The sequence below is a fragment of the Triturus cristatus genome, chromosome 11, assembly GCF_964204655.1.
Source record: "Triturus cristatus chromosome 11, aTriCri1.1, whole genome shotgun sequence".
NCBI classification, from domain to species: domain Eukaryota; kingdom Metazoa; phylum Chordata; class Amphibia; order Caudata; family Salamandridae; genus Triturus; species Triturus cristatus.
In genome coordinates this window covers 301,363,581-301,386,201 of record NC_140594.1, presented here as the reverse complement: position 1 = coordinate 301,386,201, position 22,621 = coordinate 301,363,581, and the positions used below count along the sequence as shown (strand labels likewise).

General features: G+C 53.8%; 1 long non-coding RNA gene across 1 annotated transcript in view; it reads left to right on the top strand.

Moving 5' to 3' along the window:
- The window catches only part of LOC146784098 (uncharacterized), a 104,147-nt gene that overhangs the window by 36,704 nt on the left and 44,822 nt on the right, over positions 1-22,621 (top strand). Inside the window, exon 2 of the long non-coding RNA XR_014970494.1 lies at positions 19,692-19,764. This is a non-coding gene — a long non-coding RNA (uncharacterized LOC146784098). The remainder of the gene's footprint in view (positions 1-19,691; positions 19,765-22,621) is intronic.

Genomic DNA, 22,621 nt, shown 5'->3' with positions numbered 1-22,621 from the left:
CATCACTAACAGCAGTGCCCAGAGACAGGAGGGGTGGGTGCGGAGTCCTCCCAGCAGTGCCCTGAGACAGGAGGGGTGGGGGCCCATCACTAACAGCAGTGCCCAGAGACAGGAGGGGTGGGTGCGGAGTCCTCCCAGCAGTGCCCTGAGACAGGAGGGGTGGGGGCCTATCACTAACAGCAGTGCCCAGAGACAGGAGGGGTGGGTGTGGAGTCCTCCCAGCAGTGCCCTGAGACAGGAGGGGTGGGTGTGGAGTCCTCCCAGCAGTGCCCTGAGACAGGAGGGGTGGGGCCCTATCACTCACAGCAGTGCCCTGAGACAGGAGGGGTGGGGGCCCATCACTAACAGCAGTGCCCAGAGACAGGAGGGGTGGGTGCGGAGTCCTCCCAGCAGTGCCCTGAGACAGGAGGGGTGGGTGCGGAAGTCCTCCCAGCAGTGCCCTGAGACAGGAGGGGTGGGGGCCCATCACTAACAGCAGTGCCCAGAGACAGGAGGGGTGGGTGCGGAGTCCTCCCAGCAGTGCCCTGAGACAGGAGGGGTGGGGGCCTATCACTAACAGCAGTGCTCAGAGACAGGAGGGGTGGGTGTGGAGTCCTCCCAGCAGTGCCCTGAGACAGGAGGGGTGGGTGTGGAGTCCTCCCAGCAGTGCCCTGAGACAGGAGGGGTGTGTGTGGAGTCCTCCCAGCAGTGCCCTGAGACAGGAGGGGTGGGTGCCTATCACTCACAGCAGTGCCCTGAGACAGGAGGGGTGGGGGCCCATCACTAACAGCAGTGCCCAGAGACAGGAGGGGTGGGTGCGGAGTCCTCCCAGCAGTGCCCTGAGACAGGAGGGGTGGGTGCGGAGTCCTCCCAGCAGTGCCCTGAGACAGGAGGGGTGGTGGCCCATCACTAACAGCAGTGCCCAGAGACAGGAGGGGTGGGTGCGGAGTCCTCCCAGCAGTGCCCTGAGACAGGAGGGGTGGGGGCCTATCACTAACAGCAGTGCCCAGAGACAGGAGGGGTGGGTGTGGAGTCCTCCCAGCAGTGCCCTGAGACAGGAGGGGTGGGTGTGGAGTCCTCCCAGCAGTGCCCTGAGACAGGAGGGGTGGGTGTGGAGTCCTCCCAGCAGTGCCCTGAGACAGGAGGGGTGGGGCCCTATCACTCACAGCAGTGCCCTGAGACAGGAGGGGTGGGGGCCCATCACCAACAGCAGTGCTCAGAGACAGGAGGGGTGTAACACATGTGTGTGAGGCCGGAATTACCCACATCCATACTGCCTACAAGGGAACATGTCCCCATGAACTCATGTCAACAGACTCCACACACAAGTACAGTGATCACCAAGGATGCCACGATTGTTGCAGGTGGAGACATGGCCATGCATGCATGGCCAAAGTAGAAGGGCTCCGTCACACACACAGCTCATGTAGACACAGCTCTGCGCTAAACATTGTGAACACCCTGCAGGGAAGAAATCTGGGTACACAGAGGAAGGAATACACCCTGGGACAATTGAACCATGCAGTAACTGCTGACATGACCTAAGGAAGTTAGCCAACACCTTGTGATGGCACACAGATCCCAGGGTCGCCCCAATGGGCAGAACACTACTACAAATCCCACACACCCAAAGCCTTAAACACCACCCAAAACAATGTAGCAGCCCCACCAACACCAATACCACCATAGCAGGAGTGTGATAATGAAAACAAAATTAAGCTTTATTCAGCATGAGCATAATGTCCGTGGATCGCAGGCAGTTCAATTTTAACAAAGGCCATAGGGCAGTCAATGATTCCCAGCTGGATGGGGGACACAGTGGGATGTGTGTCCCCTACCTTGCCTGCACAGTCAAATGGCATCGTCTTCCATACTGGTGAGGGCATCGGGGGGGGGGAAGCAACAGGCACCGCAGGGACATCAGGGCAAAGGGGCGGCGTTGTGGGTGCAGGGATGGAGGACTCAACCACAGGGGGTGTGTCATGGCCAAAGGCGGAGGCCAGGATGGCACTACACACCTTAGCAAGGTCCTCCAGGGAGTCCCCTGCACCCGAAGTGACCTCAGGCCCCAAGGAGGGGGGGGGTCAGAGGGATGGGTTGCAGCGCCACCGGGGGAGGGTGGAGACAGGGGGGGAGACTCAACCACCCTGACCGAGGACTTCCTTGACCGCTTGCGTGGTGGTGGAACTGTGGGGCTCAGGGACAGAGCGGCCATGAAGGAGTCCTTGGGGGAGATGTGGCCAGGAGAGCTGAGGGGAGGGGATTTGGAGGGAGTGGATTGTGTGGAATGCGGACTCCCACTCTGGCTGCGTGTCACACGTTTGCCCCCCGACCCAGTGGGTGTGCCTATCTCACCCTGTGTGTGCGTGTCAGGAGGAGTGCGGTGGACCTTCCCTGCTGGTGTGGTGCCTGTGTCTGTTGTGGTGGGTGCATGCCGACGTCTGGGTGTACGTGGGACAGGCATGGAAGTGGGAAGTGTGGATGGGGCAGGGGTAGGTGGGGGGAGGTCGCGCTGCAGGAGACCCACTGCTGCAGTCAGTGTGGAGTCTATGGACCTCAGCAAGTTGCGTTGGTCAGCCTGCGAAGAATGAATGCCCTCCAAGAATGCCTCGATGTTGGTGAGGGTTTTCCCGTGGGCATGGAGGACATTAAGGATTGCAGCCTGACCAACCTGCAGTTGCCGCTGGATGTCCACAGACTCAGCATTGGCGGCAGCAGTGGAGACAGGGGCAGGGGGTGCGGTGCCTGGCCGGAAGGAGACATGCGGTGACCGGGCACGCTGGGAAGGGAAACGAGCAAGTGGGAGGTGGCTGATGGGAACTGAGGGGGCGGTGCAAGGTGTTGTTCCGCTGTCAGCTGCTGGTGCAGCCACCGCCCACTCGGAGAACTCCTCCTCGGACCTGTCAGCTTCGTATTCTGACGTGCCAGTCGACAGGTCCTCGGCAGCACTATCCTCCACCTCTGTCCCACTCGATGTACCAGCCCCGATGTCACGGCTGGCACTGGTGCTCGGTCCCTCCGCCTTGCCTGTGTCCATGTCTCCCTCTGTGTCCCCCGACGATGCTGTGGGCAGGGTGGAGAGACATAAATTAATCAGACAGCTGTACACATCAGTCACATGAGTCCAATCGACATAGGTAACATTGCATAGCCTGAAAAGGAAGATCCCTAACATCTTCAAAACAAGGTACCGATGTAGGGCATGAAACACACAGTTGGTTGAGCCACCATGCCACTGAAATACCATGGAGAGCATGAGACAATAGCTAAAGACAGGAAACGGAGTCTGACATAGCACCCAGGCCCTGGGGACAATCCAGCACTGCATCTGCACCACACAGCATTGGCGAAAATACCGATGACCAGGGACCATATCCATGAACTTGAGACACATGCTGCATAGGTAATGCTGCAAACATGCCCAACATGACTCGGTCACTGCACCTTGCGTGTGTGTCCAGTAACATCACACACTGGCCAGACCCAGCAAGTAGAAATCCGGATTTGACACATAGGCATTGCCCGCCCCAACAAACCCCCACACAAGGCAAATTGTTGAGACACAGGTGGCACCAACATCTCATAGTCTGGGTGATAAACACAGGGGCAGGCAAAAAGCAAGATTGGACGCCAAACAGCCAAGGTGCGCCTGTACAAATAATGAGGTACCAGTGCCCATCCTCAGATGAGTATAACAAGACACACAGGCACTGGCAACTGTGAGTATGAAGAAGGACAATCAGGTCAGGCTGCACAGTGGACACCTGTACATAATAGCACGTCTATATACATGGTGACAGGGGACAATGGCACAGAGCACAACCTACGCTGTAGACAGTGAGAGTGTCCACGTTGATGATGACACAGACAACACTGAGGATAAGGTGCCCCAGGGGACAGTAGTGGGCACGCAACTACATGCTACTGAATGGTAATGACTGCTACACACGTCACCATCCCTGCACTATGCGTATCGCACACTCATGCACATCATGTCACAGGCCACTCCATAGGACATGCGCGCTGTGAGGCATGACACATGAGAGACCAACTCCCATGTCTGGAGTCAGCATCAGTGCCAACTGACATGGAACCCACATGCAGTGAACTTGACAGTGCACAGCCAAGGTCCCACAACCTGTTACACACCACCCCCAGACATGATGCTACAGTCATTGTTCTCGTGGACAAAGCGCCAGCCTACATTACCTTGTGAAGGAGTGACTACACACAGACCAGGGAACACATTGCAAGGAGGGGAAGGGTGGCAGGGGCGCAGCGCTATACTGGGGCAAACTGGATCTGCACAGCACCTTTAAACCCTGCCAGTGAATTCATGCCACTGTGCCCTTACAAATGCCGGTGACACACAACAAACGCACATGTACCTACCCCCTTCCGGCTGCTGCATCGCCTGTAAGCGCCTCTCCAGGTCTGGAAAGACCACCGGCAGCACACGCCTGTGGAGGTGGCTCAGACGGCAGCGGCCGCGGTTCTTGTGGCTCTCAGGTGAGTCCCCCAGCAGGAGCCGTGCAATCCTCCGCGTCCAGCACCGGATATCCTGCCAGCGTTTCCTCACCTGGGACATTCTCCGCCTCCGACCATCCACACCCCTCACGGCACTGACGGCGGTCAGCCAGATCTGCTCCTTGGCAGTGGCGCCTACCTGTGAGGAAGAACAAGTGACACCACATCAATACACCAGCCACATGTCACAGAAAGACATATGAGAACAAATTAGCTGGTTACAACAAGGCATGTCATGCAGCCAACGCATTGCACCTTTGTCATAGGGACATCATCCTCTGGTGAGGGAAAAGGCAGTACGTGCAATAGTGGGTACACAGGTGGAATGATGGCAATGTCACAATCAATGATCAAGGCTCACACTGTGCATCACACCCACCCCTCCTGTCTCAGGGCACTGCTGTGAGGACTCCACACCCACCCCTCCTGTCTCAGGGCACTGCTGGGAGGACTCCACACCCACCCCTCCTGTCTCAGGGCACTGCTGTGAGGACTCCACACCCACCCCTCCTGTCTCAGGGCACTGCTGTGAGGACTCCACACCCACCCCTCCTGTCTCAGGGCACTGCTGGGAGGACTCCACACCCACCCCTCCTGTCTCAGGGCACTGCTGGTAGTGATAGGCACACACCCCTCCTGTCTCAGGGCACTGCTGGTAGCGATAGGCACACACCCCTCCTGTATCAGGGCACTGCTGGGAGACATCAGGCATCCCCCCCCTGGGACACCCCCTACAGTACATGGCATGTGTGTCACACCAGGACACAATGCCTGAAGTCACAGTCACAACATAGGGACAGTCTGTGGCAGTGGCCTATGCACTCACCTGATACCCTGGTCGCCCATACAGCATGGAGTACTGTGGGAGGATCACATCCAGCAGAGCCATGTTCTCCTCCAGGGTGAATGGCTGTGTCCTCTCCACAGCCCTTGACATGGTTCCAGGGAATCAGTAGCAGCAGCTTGGTCGACAAATGCAAAGATGTGCAGGCAAGTACTCCCTCATGGGACCTGGCTGCCTTATATGTGCCCTTCTGCCCAGTCTCATGCACAGGAGTACAGAGTGATTGGTCACTCACATTTGCATCCTATGTTTCCACCAATCCCTTCAAACCTAGCAGTCTGTGGGTTCTCTATCGGTTTCATTCTCCTGCATGATGTCAGCCCCACAAACACATTGCAACAAAGTAGAAGAATTCCAACTGACTTCTGCTGTGCACCTTCCAGAACAATTTTGAAATTTGAACTTGGTCTCCATGACAACCAGCATGCATGTAGGCCTTAATACTTGTCCCCTATGTAATTTGGAGAATCACACACAGGTACGGTGCGTTTCGGGGCCCTAGGGCACCCCAAATGCATGGCAACGGCCCGTACATGCATGCCTACGTTCACTATCACTATGGGTCTGCACGCGTATGCGTACCCGTAGTGGTACGGACCGTACACACGCATGTACGCTCACTATCACTATGGGTCTGCACGCGTATGCGTACCCGTAGTGGTACGGACCGTACACACGCATGTACGCTCACTATCACTATGGGTCTGCACGCTTATGCGTACACGTAGTGGTACGGACCGTACACTCGCATGTACGCTCACTATCACTACGAGTACGCATACGCGTGCAGACCCATAGTGATAGTGAGCGTACATGCGTGTGTACGGTCCATACCACTACGGGTACGCATACGCGTGCAGACCCATAGTGATAGTGAGCGTACATGCGTGTGTACGGTCCATACCACTACGGGTACGCATACGCGTGCAGACCCATAGTGATAGTGAGCGTACATGCGTGTGTACGGTCCGTACCACTACGGGTACGCATAAGCGTGCAGACCCATAGTGATAGTGAGCGTACATGCGTGTGTACGGCCCTATCACTATGGGTCTGCACGCGTATGCGTACTCGTAGTGGTACGGACCGTACAAATGCCTGTACGCTCGCCATCACGATGGGTACACATACGGCAGCACTCCCACAGTGATTTAGGAACATACACAGCCCCTCTTAGCAGCAGTACGGCGGTTTTTACACATCACTGTGGTGATAGGCGACACACAGGTAGGAATAGGGCGGACATACTTGTCCATGGATGGACATACTTGTCCAGGAATGGACATCAAGGCATCGTCTGTGCATTACTACATGTGTGGGGCACAGGTGTGACAGGCTGTGATGTGGAACATGCCTCCTGAGTGGAGAAGGCACCAGATGTATGATGAGATGTGTACAGGTGTACTGTGTGAGGGTGCAATGTGTGCCAGGCATGCCCTTGACTCCTTTGACATGTGTGCATGTCGGACTGCGCACTTGGGGTGAGCGTCACTGGCATGGCACGGACACCAACACACGGAAGTGTCCCATGATGCCCGGTACAGGGGTCATGACACATGACTTGTCACTACCCACAGTGCACAATGTGACTATGTCATTTATGTGTCCGGGATTTACATCAGGTTGATGTTGTAGCACCCTCAAAAGCTGCAGCCGTTGCAGCAACCAACATGTGTCTGTGTGTAGATTGTCATTGCACACTGTTCCGCACACCATGCCACATGTGTTATCGGATGTGAGGTGCACATGTATGCATGGGACACGGAGTACCGTGACAAGGCCATGTCAGCATCCTCACAAGGAATGTGTGGTGAGTCATGACATGTGCACCTTCATGGCAAGGTGTGTGGGCTGGACTAGTGTAATGTCATGTGACCTGTGGCTCCAGTGTTCCGCTACCAGTCTCTGCAATCGGCATCCCACTTCTGCTGATGTGTGGGTGTATGTCACTCCTGTCTTGCGTCGGGCTGTTCACTTGCACTGGGACACAGCTATTCCCATGGCGTGGCATGGGGAGGTTCTCAATCACCGTGTGTAGCTGGGTCTTGGAAGGAGTGTCACCTTGCATCCATACGTGTCCTGGGCATGTAGCACATACCTGACTCCATATGTAGCATATGTGTATTGACAGATTAACATGTGCTCAGTACATATGAATTGTTGTCGTAGTGCACTCACTCTTCCTTGTCACTTCCTCATTACTGCAGAGCACCGCCTCTTGCCCGGATAATTCCAGACTTGGCTGCCATGCAGGAGAATGACAGCATCCGGCTCTACCGCTTCACCCAACCGTTGATTCTGGAGTTGACGGCGAGACTGACACCACACCTGCAACCGCTGCACAGGTATCCCACGGCACTGACACCCCAGCTGAAGGTAATGGCTGCCCTACATTTCCTTGCCACGGGTACCTTTCAATATACCATAGCTCATGTTGGTGGCATGTCCCAGAGCATGTTCAGCGGTGTGCTGCATGATTTCTTAGAGGCCATATTGATTCACCTGGATGACTTCATCAAGTTCCCAACCCCTGAACAGATGACAGAGGTCAAGCGTGGATTCTATGCCCTGGGAGGGATGCCCCATGTCATTGGGTCCATAGATGGGACACATGTAGCTTTGGACCACCACACGCACGGGAGGTGGCGTACCGAAATCGGAAGCACTACCACTCCATCAATGCCCTTGTGGTGTGTCTGTCCAACATGGTGATTTCACATGTCTGTGCTCGTTTCCCAGGATCAGCACACGATGCCTACATCATGAGGCGTAGCGGGATGCCTGATATGATGATGCAGCTGCGCAACGAACGGGCATGTGTTGTTGGTGGGTACAGTCTGTCTGTCCTGTATTCTGTTTGGCCGAGCAGCACGACCGCTTCGCCAGTTCTAACGATATCCATGTGCTTTCCATGTAGGGGACGCTGGCTATCCCAACATGCCTTGGCTGCTGACACCTCTCCGCAACCCCATCACGCCGGCCCAGCTCCGCTACAACACCGCCCATGGCCGGACAAGGCGAGTGATAGAGAGGACGTTTGGCATGCTGAAGAGCCGATTCCGGTGCCTCCACAAGACCGGCGGCGCACTCCCATATGCCCCGGCGAAGGTTTGCAAGATCTTCATGGTCTGCTGCATGCTGCACAACATGGCAGTTGAAAGAGCTGTGCCACTCATCCTGAATCAACATGACGAGGACCATCCACCCGTGGAGGACGAAGGGCTTGGCAATGGGGCTAGTGATGTGGAGGATGTGGAGCCGCAAGAGGACATCCGGACTCGGCTCATACGCGACTTCTTTGCTTAGTGGTGAGTACCAGTGTCTGAGTGTGCACGCCTTGGTCCCCGTGTGGCATGTGTTGTGATGTGTGTCTCCACCTGCATGTATGGCACGTGAGTCAGAGGTGTGTGTGGGTGTGTCACTGGAGTGATGGTGGCAGTGATGGTAGTATTTTCCCACTCATAATTGTGACCTAGCATGTTGTCATCCATACATGTGTCGAGTCAATGCACATGCAAGTGGCTGTGCTTTTTGTGGCTGACTTCTTGTGTGTCTCTCTTCCCCAGGTACCTGCGCATGCCATCTTCTGGTTGCATTGTTGTGGCACTGCTATTCCTCATGGACATGGCATCGTGGGCTGACTCAGCGTTACAGGCACGGACACGTTTGGAAGTCTCCATGGGGTAAGGGATGCATCTGGGGTGTATTGGGTGTGGCAGTTGTTCACGATGTGTGCACACTGCCCCGGTCGGGGTTTGGTTCCTCTGCAGACATGTGGCATCCCCATGGGACACGACATGCAGCTGGGTACACCTGAATAGATGGGCTGCCTGGTTGTCAGTCATCAGTGATGGGATAGTGGATTGTGATGATGGCATCAATGTGTGTGACACTGCCCTCGGACACATACGGTTAACATTGGCTTGACATGGCGTGGGACTTCCACATCAGCGGATCTATGGTGTATGGCAGGCTCTCCGTGTGCAGCTGTGGGTATTTAGCTGTTAGCCGACGCTTGTGTGCCAGTACCATGGCTATCACGCATTTGTGCTGCAGAAGGGGGGTGCCAGTGTTGGACCCACATGTTACTCCACATGATGTGTTCATGTGTACTTCAAGTTGCCTCTGCAATCCCAAAAACATGACTAATAAAGGTGTCCCTATGCCTCCAAGGTGCCTCTTCTCAGTCAATGCTGGTGTGTTGGCACGGTGCATCCTGCATGTCTGGCATGGTATTCCCTGATTGTGGCTATGTGTCAATGTGTCGAGTGGCAAGATGCAAGCTGTGTGTGTGTGCTGAGACTGTGTATTGGGCATGATGTCCATGACTGTGTGGGTATTGTGACATGTGCCATCCCCATGCATCCAACGTTGTCCATGACCCCATTCTCTGCATCCACCGGACTCAAGCTTGCAGGACATGGTTCTGCCACCTGTCTACACATACCTGGGTGCCCCCCAGGACACTGGCCAGGATCCCTGACCTCTGCGCATGACTGTTGCTGTACTCAATGTGTCTGTCAGCACGGTTGTTCGGCCACCCCCTCAGCTGGTTGTGCCCATCACGGGTGTGTATGGTGCTCCATGTCTGTCTTGCCTAATAAACTGTGACCCATGTGTCCTGTGCCAGACTCAGGCCCCAGGGTGTGGATGGTTGAAGAGAACAGATGACTCAGGCATGTTTAGACTGTACAAGACACATGTTAGGTAATAATGCTACCAGCAGGCATCTACTCTTAATAGTGTGATTTATTATTGGGGGGGGGGGACAAAGTGAGGGGCTTTCCGGGATTAGGGAATCCAAAGTTCAGTAGGGGAGTTGGTGTCCTTGCCATTGGAAATCCTCAGAGTCCATGCCACAGTCTTTGTCAACATTGGTCAGCCAGTGACCAGCAGGGCCATGTGGCAGAGAATGTCTCTTGATGCTGTGATGCTGTTGCTCCAGTGGGCCAGGTGCCAGGCCAGGTGTCCTGGGAGATGGTGATGTAGCAGCCACCCTCACGGTCCTTTCCGTGGACGACCCGGCCTCCTGCGGGGAACCTCAGCAGCAGGCCGTGACGACGTCTGGGATGTTCCGTCGGATGTTTCCTCCTCCTCCTCCTGATCCCTCCCTGTGGGTGGTGATGTTCTCCGCCTTCTGGCACAGGGAGGGTCGGCCATGGTGTCGGCCATCCGACGGAGTGTAGCGTGAATCCCCTGGAACGCCGTCACTTGCTCAGCCTGTCTGTCCTCCATCCTCCGTTGGTGTACCAGTAGACAGGCTATTAGCTCCGCATGTTGCTGGGCCTGCTGGACCTTGATCCCCTCGAGGACGGACACAACCTGGGCCATGCCCGTGGTGTCCTGCCGGTATGAGTCCAGGATGTTACGGACATGGGAAAATACCGGATCCCCAGCCAACTGGTCAGGCTCGCGCCTCCGCCGTCCTCCACTCCCACCACCCCTGCCCACTTGCGCCTGGCCTGCACTTGTGGGCACATCGGGTCTCCGGGACCCCTGAGGGGTGGCATTGGCATTGTCGCCTGCCTCCTCCTGGGTGCCCGGGACACCGTGTCCCTCCTGGCGAGCCTGGCTGCATTGTGGTGTTGGGGCAGGGATCCTGGGTGTCTCCTGGGATGTGGCAGGAGTGGGGGTGGTGGTTGGCACGGTTGTACCTGACGCAGGTGCTGCAGGTGGTTGGACACCAGAGGGGCCAGGTCGGTCGGGGTCGTCCGCAGAGTGGTGAGAGTGGTCGCTGCCGGTGGGATCGGTCTCCTGCAGATCCGGGTCCTGTGAGTGTTCCCCCCCAGTGTTGGGGGGTGCAGCACGACGTTGACCTGTGTGTGAGAGAGACAATGTTAATTTTGGTCCATGCAACATCCATGTTTCATCCGTTTCAAAGTTGGCACATTTCCTCTTGGAATTAGGATCTGTCTTGCATTCCACTCACAGTGCACTTGTGCATGGGTGTGTCCCTTGGGCACCAATTTGGCCCCTTTAACTATGTGTGGCACAGTCTTACTTGCTGCGTCAAGTGTGACTGCAGTCAGCAGTGGAGTGTGCAGGTGTGGCGAGCCATGCATTTGCGCCTTCCTTGTAGCACTGTACATGTGCACATGGAGTGGATCCACACACTTATATGATGCAGGTAGCTGTCCTTGTGCTCGTGTACAGGTTGTGACATGGCCCTGCGTTTTGCCATGATGAAGAGGGGGGGTTCTGGCACTGGCCACCCTTGTCTACATGCACGCAGTCCACCTGCTGACGAGCAGACATTCCCACACACCAAAGGACTGATTTGCTCTCCCTGTGTCTCCCTCCTTCTCTGTCCCCCTCTCCCTCCCTCTCTGTCCCCCTCTCCCTCCCTCTCTGTCCCCCTCTCCCTCCCTCTGTGTGTCAGCCTCCTCCCTCTGTCCGTCTTCCTGTGTCTCCCTCCCTCTCTGTCCCCCTCTCCCTCCCTCTCTGTCCCCCTCTCCCTCCCTCTGTGTGTCAGCCTCCTCCCTCTGTCCGTCTTCCTGTGTCTCCCTCCCTCTCTGTCCCCCTCTCCCTCCCTCTCTGTCCCCCTCTCCCTCCCTCTGTGTCCCCCTCTCCCTCCCTCCGTGTGTCAGCCTCCTCCCTCTGTCCGTCTCCCTCCCTCTCAGTCCCCCTCTCCCTCCCTCTGTGTCCCCCTCTCCCTCCCTCCGTGTGTCAGCCTCCTCCCTCTGTCCGTCTCCCTCCCTCTCAGTCCTCCTCTCCCTCCCTCTGTGTCCCCCTCTCCCTCCCTCCGTGTGTCACCCTCTGTCACCTTGGCCCAGCTTCCTGGGCACACACTGTTAGCAAATCTTTGAGTGGCCCTTGGCCTGTTGATGTGAGTTTGTTTCTGATCTCCAGGCACCCATTTGGTGTGATGTGTGTCTGTGCGCTGCTGCTGTGGTGGTGTGTGCTGCCACTCTTTCACAATGTTGGCTGTTCATTAGCTGCTGTCATGTGCAAAACAGTGCCTTCACCCCCATGTGTTGATGCAAGGCGTCCGCCATTTGCTGGCAAGTCATTCCTGTGTTGGGACACACTGTTTGTCTGGCTGTGACCTAGGCCATATGGGCAGAGGGCATTGTTGTCTGCTTTGGAGTCGCAATATGTGATTTTTGGTGCCCAGCCTCCCGCCATCCGGGTTACCGTGTCATGTGTTGTTGTCTTCTGTGGCCTGTGACTTGACATTGTCCAGCTGGGTGCATGGGGCATGGTGGCAGCAGTGGCATGTGCCTGCTCATGGAGTGTGGTTGAGTCATGCGATGGCTTGTGGTGGTTGCGTGCCTGTTAGTAATTTTGGTTGTGGTTGCAGTTCCCCCCATGTGAGGTGCGTTGTTTGTGTACTCACCCGGGTCTCGGAGTCCTTCTAATCCTTCAACTGCCTCCACCGGCAGCATGGCCATCACCCTCTCCTCCCAGGGATGGTACTGTACGGCTCTGCGGGAGGGCCCTCCTCCGGTGGCGTTGGCCTGGTCGTGTTCCTCCTGCCTCTTGGCTCTGACCCTCCTCCGCAGATCGTACCACCTGTTCTGGCAATCCTGCTTGGTCCTCCTGGTGTCCGCAACGGCATTCACAGCATCGACGATGGTCTGCCACATGGCTGTTTTGGCTGCCTGGCTGGTGCTTCTGACCAATGTTCCAAAGATCTGTGGCTCGACTCTGAGGATTTGATCAACAAGGACCTCCAACTCTCGGTGACTGAACTTTGGATTCTTGGTAGTGGGCATGGTGAGGGGTGTGGGTGGGGATGGTGTGGGTGTGGGGGGTGTGTGGATGTTGGGGGGGGGTGTGGATGGTTGTGTGTGTGTGTGAATGTGATGAGAGGGTGGTTGTGAGGGTGGTCGTGTGAAGGTGTGCAAGTGTAAGGTGTGGTGTAGCTTGTAGTCTGGTTCTGTGGTGTCTGGCAGCAGTGAGTCTGTTGCAAAGGCTCATGGTTTGTGTGTGTGGGCCCTTTTTATTGGTCCATGGGTGGGTGTGGCAGTGTTTGAAGTTTGGGTGGGTGTGTTATAAGGAGTGGTGGTGTATTGGGCCTCTGTTTGTTTTTGGCAGTTGCAGGTCAGTGATTGTGTTATTTTAGTGGTTGTTGGCCATGTTTAGTGGCTTTGTGCCTTTCGAATGGTGTATTCTTGTGTTGTTTTGTTTTGTCCTGGTTGTGTACGTGCGTTTTGAGCGTGTGTACGGTGTGTACATGGGCCATTTGGTTGTACTATGATGTCCTTGTGTGTGGCTTTGTACGACTCGTACATGCGGTTGTGATGTTGGGGCATGGGGTGCGCTCCGTACTTAGGAGGTTGTGTTGGGGGTGCGCCAGGAACTACTGGGGTGTACATAGACGGTGGTACGACACGTACAGGGGTGGGGGGGTGTACATTGACGGTGTTACGACACGTACTGGGGTGGGGGTACGACTGGAACGTACTGGGGTGTAGGTACACGGGGCTATGACACGTACTGGGGTGGGGGTGAGGCTCGAACGTACTGGGGTGTACATAGACGGTGGTACGACACGTACAGGGGTGGGGGGGTGTACATTGACGGTGGTACGACACATACTGGGGTGGGGGTATGACTGGAACGTACTGGGGTGTAGGTAGACGGGGCTATGACACGTACTGGGGTGGGGGTACGACTGGAACGTACTGGGGTGTAGGTAGACGGGGCTATGACACGTACTGGGGTGGGGGTACGACTGGAACGTACTGGGGTGTAGGTACACGGGGGGTATGACACGTACTGGGGTGGGGGTGGGGCTCGAACGTACTGGGGTGTACATTGACGGTGGTACGACACGTACAGGGGTGGGGGGGTGTACATTGACGGTGGTACGACACGTACTGGGGTGGGGGTACGACTGGAACGTACTGGGGTGTAGGTACACGGGGGGTACGACACGTACTGGGGTGGGGGTACGACTGGAACGTACTGGGGTGTAGGTACACGGGGGTTATGACACGTACTGGGGTGGGGGTACGACTGGAACGTACTGGAGTGTAGGTACACGGGGGTATGACACGTACTGGGGTGGGGGTACGACTGGAACGTACTGGGGTATAGGTACACGGGGGGTATGACACATACTGGGGTGGGGGTACGACTGGAACGTACTGGGGTGTAGGTACACGGGGGGTACGACACGTACTGGGGTGGGGGTACGACTGGAACGTACTGGGGTGTAGGTACACGGGGGGTATGACACGTACTGGGGTGGGGGTGGGGCTCGAACGTACTGGGGTGTACATTGACGGTGGTACGACACGTACAGGGGTGGGGGGGTATACATTGACGGTGGTACGACACGTACTGGGGTGGGGGTACGACTGGAACGTACTGGGGTGTAGGTACACGGGGGGTACGACACGTACTGGGGTGGGGGTACGACTGGAACGTACTGGGGTGTAGGTACACGGGGGGTACGACACGTACTGGGGTGGGGGTACGACTGGAACGTACTGGGGTGTAGGTACACGGGGGGTATGACACGTACTGGGGTGGGGGTGGGGCTCGAACGTACTGGGGTGTACATTGACGGTGGTACGACACGTACAGGGGTGGGGGGGTGTACATTGACGGTGGTACGACACGTACTGGGGTGGGGGTACGACTGGAACGTACTGGGGTGTAGGTTCACGGTGGTACGACACGTACTGGGGTGGAGGTACGACTGGAACGTACTGGGGTGTAGGTACACGGGGGGTATGACACGTACTGGGGTGGGGGTACGACTGGAACGTACTGGGGTGTAGGTACACGGGGGGTATGACACGTACTGGGGTGGGGGTGGGGCTCGAACGTACTGGGGTGTAGGTTCACGGTGGTACGACACGTACTGGGGTGGGGGTACGACTGGAACGTACTGGGGTGTAGGTTCACGGTGGTACGACACGTACTGGGGTGGTGGTACGACTGGAACGTACTGGGGTGTAGGTACACGGGGTGTATGACACATACTGGGGTGGGGGTGGGGCTCGAACGTACTGGGGTGTAGGTTCACGGTGGTACGAAACGTACTGGGGTGGGGGGGTGTACATTGACGGTGGTACGACACGTACTGGGGTGGGGGTACGACTGGAACGTACTGGGGTGTAGGTACACGGGGGGTACGACACGTACTGGGGTGGGGGTACGACTGGAACGTACTGGGGTGTAGGTACACGGGGGGTACGACACGTACTGGGGTGGGGGTACGACTGGAACGTACTGGGGTGTAGGTACACGGGGGGTATGACACGTACTGGGGTGGGGGTGGGGCTCGAACGTACTGGGGTGTACATTGATGGTGGTACGACACGTACAGGGGTGGGGGGGTGTACATTGACGGTGGTACGACACGTACTGGGGTGGGGGTACGACTGGAACGTACTGGGGTGTAGGTTCACGGTGGTACGACACGTACTGGGGTGGGGGTACGACTTGAACGTACTGGGGTGTACCTAGACGGGTGGGGGTATACATACACGGGGGGTGCGTGTCGGACGTACGGGGGCTGGGGGGAGTGTTGGGCGCGTATGCGGGCACATGTCTCCATGGTTGCTATAGGAGTTCGGTGCGGACGGTGTTTTTTCCATACGGTTGTACGCTCGGACGCACGGGTTGGATCGTGATTCCTCGGTCGGACTTGGCTTTTCACGTTTGTAAGGTAAATCGTCCGAGGACGTGTCGGACACATTTTCCGACCCGAGGACGTGTGGGGAATGATTCCCAGTGCGGTTCGTATGACTTTTTACCATGCGAATCGTGATTGCCAGTTCGTACGGCACTTGTACGATTCGTACGGTAATAAGACCCGATACGAGTCGCACGGGGGAATTTTTTACCGGATCGTGATCGGCACCATAGTGCGGTTACATACTCCCATTTCTCCATGAGAGCTTGTGCTGCGTCCGTAAACCGGCAGTAACACAAGCTCCCATGGAGAAATAGGAGATTCTGCATTTTTTCGCTGCCCGTCATGTTACTTCTCTCCCACCCGCCGTATTGTTTCACTCCCACCCAATCCCCAACCCTCTTAAATATATATATATTTTTTAAATTAAGATCATTTATTTAAGAAAGCACTTTTGCAATCTTTTTTTTTTTACCTATCCACCTTCGATAAGTAAAAAGAAAAAGAGCCAGGGCCCTTATGTAGGCTTGCATGCGCATTGACACATGCACACACCTGTAAAATAATGCAGCAGCTGCGCCGCCACTTCTTTTTTCGTCAAGCCAATAGAGCACAAAGGCAATACCTAAAGGCTGTGCCAATGCTTGTTAATAGAACCTGTGCAACCCTGACCCCCTCGATGTATCCTGTGAACCTTTGGTCAACCATGCATCGTCATGGCCCAATAGATGTTTTCAGGCTGTCCCAGAATCTGAGCGCTATAAATCAAGTAATAAATCGCTGTAAAAGTCTCTGGGGCATATAGCAAGGGCTGGCGATATAATTATCTCCGCTTTAGCGTCCGTTTTTGGGCGATAAGCGGCGATAATTATATCGCAATATCATCAAGGACACGCTAGCGCGTGTTTCTTTGATGTAGAGCCCGTTTTTTCACAGCCTCGTCTCCATCGCTGATGAAATGCAAAGAAGGCGTGGCTGTGAAAACAACACATGAAAATATCGCGAAGGCAGCTTTGCGATATTAACAAGGAAGTGCAGCGATAAAAAAAATAGCGCTACCTAGGCCTTAACGCTGGAATTTAACGTCTGTTAAGTTCCAGACTAAGGCATACTAATAATGGTAGGGGGATTATGCTGATATCGACCACAGGGTCGTCTCAGCAATGTTATCACTGTTTTCCATGGAACATCACTGGAAAACCAGCGATGTTCCATGGTAAACACCACTATCGCTGAAATATCATCGCCATAGCGCTATGTATTGTTAATATAGCGTTATCGTGGCAATAATTTTCAGCGATAGCCGGCGATAATATTTCTACCGCTATGTGGGGCCAGCGATAATTATCGCTGGCCCTTGCTAATATGCCCCTCTGTGTGGGGCTTTTAATCAAAGCACATGCAAACGGCAGAAGTGTGTTAAGAAAGACTATACGAAAAGTTGTGTCAGGTTTTGTTGTTACCTACCTCAAAAGTACTAATTTTATTGGAGGAATGAAACAACCTCATCCTTGTCAAAATGCAGCCAGTGGCCTCCAATTTACACAATCATCTCCACAGAAGACGTTTCAGCCCATGAAGTTATCCCTTGGCAGAAGTCCAATTGGTCGCACACTGCTCCACCTACCAGCGTGTTGCCCCAAATAATTGTGGTCCCTGAAGTCAGCTTCGGCGGGTACGCCTATGCCCGAGTCATGAGTGCAAGTGTGTGTAGCGTTAGCCATCCCTGGACATGTGTTTCGAGGTAGTTGCCTCTCGTCAGCAGGGAGTAGGTGAGTGTGTAGGGTTGCCGTGTAGGCTGCTAAAATAAGTGTTCTCAGGTAAAGTACCTCTCGTAGCGCGCAGGTGCGTAACCATGAGCTCGTCAGCTCCACCGGCTCAAGGAGCCTGAATATTAACAAAAGTCCAATTGGTCGCACACTGCTCCACCTACCAGCGTGTTGCCCCAAAGAATTGTGTTCCCTGAAGTTAGCTTCGGCGGGTACGCCTATGCCGGAGTCATGAGTGCAAGTGTGTGTAGCGTTAGCCATCCCTGGACACGTGTTTCGAGGTAGTTGCCTCTCATCAGCAGGGAGTAGGTGAGTGTGTAGGGTTGCTGTGTAGGCTGCTAAAATAAGTGTTCTCAGGTAAAGTACCTCTCGTAGCGCGCAGGTGCGTAACCATGAGCTCGTCAGCTCCACCGGCTCAAGGAGCCTGAATATTAACAAAAGTCCAATTGGTCGCACACTGCTCCACCTACCAGCGTGTTGCCCCAAAGAATTGTGGTCCCTGAAGTCAGCTTCGGTGGGTTTGCCTATGCCCGAGTCATGAGTGCATGTGTGTGTAGCGTTAGCCATCCCTGGACACGTGTTTCGAGGTAGTTGCCTCTCGTCAGCAGGGAGTAGGTGAGTGTGTAGGGTTGCTGTGTAGGCTGCTAAAATAAGTGTTCTCAGGTAAAGTACCTTTCGAAGCGCGCAGGTGCGTAACCATGAGCTCGTCAGCTCCACCGGCTCAAGGAGCCTGAATATTAACAAAAGTCCAATTGGTCGCACACTGCTCCACCTACCAGCGTGTTGCCCCAAAGACACTTATTTTCATTTTAAACTTTTGGCATAGGCGTACCCGCCGACGCTACTTCATGGACCACAATTCTTTGGGGTAACACGCTGGTAGGACTAGCAGAGTGCGGCCAATCGGATTTTTGTTTACATTCAGGCTCTCTTGAGCTGGTGGGGCTGACGAGCCCATGCCTACGCACCTGCGCGCCTTGAGTGGTACTTTACCTGAGAATATTTTTTGGCAGCCTACGCAGCAACCCTACACACATACCTACTCTCTGCTGACGAGAGGCAACTACCTCGAAACACGTGTCCAGGGATGGCTAACGCGACACTTATTTTCATTTTAAATTTTGGCATAGGCGTACCCGCCGACGCTACTTCATGGACCACAATTCTTTGGGGTAACACGCTGGTAGGACTAGCAGAGTGCGGCCAATCGGATTTTTGTTTACATTCAGGCTCTCTTGAGCTGGTGGGGCTGACGAGCCCATGGCTACGCACCTGCGCGCCTTGAGTGGTACTTTACCTGAGAATATTTTTTGGCAGCCTACGCAGCAACCCTACACACATACCTACTCCCTGCTGACGAGAGGCAACTACCTCGAAACACGTGTCCAGGGATGGCTAACGCGACACTTATTTTCATTTTAAACTTTTGGCATAGGCGTACCCGCCGACGCTACTTCATGGACCACAATTCTTTGGGGTAACACGCTGGTAGGACTAGCAGAGTGCGGCCAATCGGATTTTTGTTTACATTCAGGCTCTCTTGAGCTGGTGGGGCTGACGAGCCCATGGCTACGCACCTGCGCGCCTTGAGTGGTACTTTACCTGAGAATATTTTTTGGCAGGCTACGCAGCAACCCTACACACATACCTACTCCCTGCTGACGAGAGGCAACTACCTCGAAACACGTGTCCAGGGATGGCTAACGCGACACTTATTTTCATTTGAAACTTTTGGCATAGGCGTACCCGCCGACGCTACTTCATGGACCACAATTCTTTGGGGTAACACGCTGGTAGGACTAGCAGAGTGCGGCCAATCAGATTTTTATCCCTTGGCAGACACTGCTCAGTGTGATATTAACTCATTTGAATATAAGAGCTCAAAAATAATGGACAAATAACATCTGAAACTAAAACAACAAACTTTTGAAGCTATTTTTTTTTAATGGGTTATCCCCTCATTTTCATTCTTTTATGTCAGGGCCACCAGAATTATGCGGCAGTGGAGGAACAAATTATGTGGAAGGCCTGACTAAATTATGTGTCAAGAAAAGGTAAATTATGCGACATAATGTGGCATATTTTGTGATAGTATTACTTCAAAATGTTGTGATTTCTTTTTCACAAGTTAACACTGTCTGGGGGCAAAGGTTTCACCTCATTAGAACCAGTTTTTCATCCAAATACAGTAATAAGCAACTGAAAGATGACCAGTGGTTCTTTGTTTACAGCTTTTTACTGCGCAGCAACACAACTCTCCGCGATTTTAGTAACTTTTGATCCGTTTGAGCTAACAACATTTTTTTTGTTAAAATTTGCATATTATGTGGCAAAATCCATAATTATGCAGAAAACGAAACAGCAGCAGAATATCAAAGTTTTAGTTGTAGTTTGTTTTTGCTAAATAGGTTTACATGATCTTCGTTTTAATTTTCACTGCAAACCGCTAAACCTTAGACGATTCCCATGCAATTTAATAACAAATGTAGAATTATTCACTCAATCGACAAAAAATCTTTCGGTACTAGTAACAAATGTATGTTCTCTCTTGAAATAAGTAGACTGAGTCAATAAACCATCGTCGGTTTTTCATCAAAGATTTTAGGTTATGAAAGAGAGAAACACACAAAAAAAGGCAAAAATACAGGAAAAGAAATGGAAGAAATAATTGACATGAATCAAAAGAGTATATGAAAGAAAGGCAAGTGGAGGCGGCAAAAACGAAAAGTAGGAAGACAATATAGGAAAAGAAATATAAGAAATGAAGAAAGAACAGTAGAATAAAACAAAGAAAAAACGGAAGGAAGAACGAAAAATGAGAGAGATTGAAAGAAGCAAAATAAAATACAAGTGGAAAACACTAACGGAGAAAAATAAAAGGAGGAAAAATAGAGAAACAAAGAAAAAGAGCATAGAGAAACTATGATCAAATTGAAACGGCATGGAAGTCGAAGGGGCAGAAGGAGGGTGGTGGAAAGGAATAAAATATTTTCCCATCAATTAACACCCGCGTCTTGGAGGTGGAACACAGCGGCCTATCTCCCTCGACTAATGCATCCTTTGACTAATCCGTCCTGCCCCCTGACCTCCCGATAATCCCCCCTACATGGTACCGCCGAGGTCTTCATCAGCAGGGCCCGCTGTTTGGGAGGATAAGAAGATGGCCCCCGCCGCCCCCACCACCGATCCGACAAGGGCCGCGCCATGCAGTCCGTGAAGGACGGAGAGTGGGACACCTTGCCGAGCCTGGCTCGCCTCCCGCCTCCCCCGGCACCGGCTGCACAAAGGCCCGGCGAGGATTAGCCTCCTTTCAATGGAGAGAACATGTAAACCAGTTCATTGCAGGCTGGGAATAGTGTTCGCTGCCCGGGAGGCAGCAGGGGCAAAATCCGCTGGGAAACAAAAGGGCTCCCCTCTTAGCGCGAGGATGATACAACTATCTGTGATTGCAGCTGTTTGAGACAGTGATACAGGGGCACCCTTCATGGGGGCGGGGCCAGGATCCCCAGCAGAGGGGCTAGAATCAGCTTTGACAATTTGCCTCAACTCTGCCCTGCTGCCTTATGCCCAACCCCGCTATCCTTGTACCCAAACCACCCGCAGCCAGAGAGCTGAATGAGTCCTGTCCTGAAGCCCTCCATTACAGTTTAGAGATTGTATACGATTTTATATATATGCCTCCAGTCCTTCCCTATGGCCCATGGTAAATCCTTTTCAGAGACTAGGGGGCAGCTTTACAGGCCCGCTCAATCCTGCAGCTTCTCCCTCACTAACAGCTAGAGTGGTCGACCTCGAAGCTGGGGAATCGGGTTCGAGTCTCGGCAGTGACGCTCAACATCCTGTGAACAAATCACTTAGGGACTAACATCTCCGATTTCAATTCCAACCGCCTAATAACACTGTAGGTGGTCAGAATTGAAACCGGCTGGATTCGTGGCCCCAACATAATCCCTAAGGATGGCGTTTCCGCCATCAGGATTACGATGTTAGTTTCCGACAGGCTTTCCGTGTCAGGCTTTCTGACATGTAAAGCCTGTTGGAAAGCGGCTTTGGGGGGCCGTAGCAGGGCCCTCATTACTCCACGGCCAAACCCTGCGTTGGCCTTGTCAATGAGAATGTCTGGTAGCCATTGTCCAGCAGCATATCTGCTGTTCAGCATGGCTGAAAGTCACTGAAAAAAGCGCCATCATGTGGCCAGTGCAGGCTGCGTCATATTGCTTTTTTGAGCTAGGAGGGGCAGGGCAAAAAACCCAACATGGGGAGGGGGGGGGGGGGTGAAGAGATTTGGCATTTGCTCCACATCCTGTGATTCTGGGCTTTCAGTGAATTTCAGCCATGCTGAACAGTAAAAGACATTTACTGTGACAAGGCCAATAGCTCGGGCAGTGTCAGCAGCACTTTAAAGGCTGCCATTTTTCAGCCCACGCTTGCAATTATTAAAAGTGAAACTACAAGTCTCGGAATAGAAAGTGTTCTTGGCTAAAAACCCAGGGCTGACTGAAGATGTGTGCCTGGCCAGGGGCACTTGGCAGATATGCCCATGTCAAATGGTTCCTTTCCGAGCCCTGCCTACTGTTAGAAATCTGTGTACCTAGTCATCCCAAAAGTAAAAGTGCAATAAACAAGCATTTGCAAAGCCAATAGGATTCATTTATGCAAGAGCTATTAGCTTTGCCAATGTGTTTTAGCCATGTTGTACAGCCAGCATGGCTACTGTTCAGCATGGCTAAAATGTAATGGTGTCATGGGGATAGGCCTGGTGTGGAGTGGCATGGTGTACAGTGATGTGGCATAGAGTTGCGTGGAGTATAGTGTCGTAAAGTGGTGTAGAGTGGCGTGTCATAGATAGGTGTGGCGCAGAGTGACAGAGTGACATGGAGTGTTGTGGTTGGAGCAGAATATTGTAGAGTG